The sequence below is a fragment of the Mus caroli genome, chromosome X (genome assembly GCF_900094665.2).
Source record: "Mus caroli chromosome X, CAROLI_EIJ_v1.1, whole genome shotgun sequence".
In the NCBI taxonomy this organism is placed as follows: Eukaryota; Metazoa; Chordata; class Mammalia; order Rodentia; family Muridae; genus Mus; species Mus caroli.
Window position 1 is genome coordinate 67,385,973 of NC_034589.1, and position 1,819 is coordinate 67,387,791.

Consider the following 1,819-nt stretch of genomic DNA (forward strand, 5'->3'; position numbering starts at 1 on the left):
TGATTCCAGAATTATAGACTATACTAGGAGTTATTCTCTCTCTCTCTCTCTCTCTCTCTCTCTCTCTCTCTCTCAAACATACATACACACACATTCACACACACTCACTCATGCACGTACACACATTTGCACACACACAGGCACACACACATTTATACAGTGAACCAGAACCAGTGATAGTTAATATGCATTTTCATAAGAAAAATAAGTGAGTGAAACATTCTAATCATCCTAACACCTCTTAAATATGAACCAAAGATTAGCTTCTCCCATTTATCAAAAGCAAGCTCTTGGAAAACCACAGTTGTAGCTATCCTGTGAAAAATTTGGATTCCCAACTCATATCAACAAAATAGCAAAATCACAAGGTAACAGGGCTTACTTTATACAATATTTTAAGTACACAAATTGCAAAGAGTGCAATGAGCCATAGGGTTTTCAGGATGTTCTTAAGGAAATTTACTCTCCTCTTCTGAGTGCCCATTTTTGTGCTTGTTTGTTTGATGGGAAAGATGCTAGTTCCTTTGGAAACTTGGGTTATGTCTCAGCTGATCAGAGCTATGATCAGCTATAGTGTCTGATGATTTTCAGTATTTTTATCTGCAAAGAATGAAAATCCTTACACAAACTATAAAACATTTATAATAGGAAGCAAAGACATATGTAGGCTGCTAGGTTACTACATATAGCAACTAAACAATATGACTGATAAAGATCCATTCCCAATCTGTTGGTGGCCTTTTTGTCTGATTGACAGTGTCTTTTGCCTTACAGAAGCTTTGCAATTTTATGAGGTCCAATTTGTTGATCTTATAGCACAAGTCATTGCTGTTCTGTTCAGGAATTTTTTCTCTGTGTCCATATCTTCGAGGCTTTTCCCCAATTTCTCCTCTATAAGTTTCAGTATCTCTGGTTTTATGTGGAGTTCTTAGATCCACTTAGACTTGAGCTTTGTACAAGGAGATAAGAATGGGCCAATTCGCATTCTTCTACATGATAACCACCAGTTGTGCCAGCACCATTTGTTAAAAATGCTGTCTTTTTTTTTCCCACTGGATGGTTTTAGCTCCCTTGTCAAAGATCAAGTGACCATAGGCATGTGGGTTCATTTCTGGGTCTTCAATTCTATTCCACTGATCTACCTGTCTGTTGCTGTACCCGTACCATTCAGTCTTTATTACAATGGCTCTGTAGTACAGCTTGAGGTCAGGCATGGTAAGATTTTGCTGACAGGACCCTGATATAGCTCTCTCTTGTGTGGCTATGCCAGTGCCTGGCAAATACAGAAGTGGATGCTCACCGTCATTTCTTGGATGGAACATGGGGCCCCCAATGAAGGAGCTAGAAAAAGTACCCAAGGAGCTGAAGGGGTCTGCAACCCTATAGGAGGAACAACCATATGAACTAACCAGTACACGCCCAGAGCTCGTGACTTAGTTACATATGTAGCAGAAGATGGCCTAGTTGGCCATCATTGGTAGGAGAGGCCCTTGGTCTTGTGAAGATTATATGCTCCAGTACAGGGGAATGCCAGGGCCAGGAAACAGGAGTGGGTGGGTTGGGGATCAGGGCAGGGGGAGGGTATAGGGGACTTTTGGGATAGCATTTGAAATGTAAATGAAGAAAAATCTAATAAAAAATACAATGTGACTGATTACCTTCTTACAGACAAATTACTGTAGATTGTTTCCTTTAATGGTAGAATTTGAAAAACAAAAAGTGAACCCAATACCATCAGATGTTTAACTTACACTCCAATACACTCCCAATACCATCAGATGTTTAACTTACACTCCAATACACTCCCAATACCATCAGA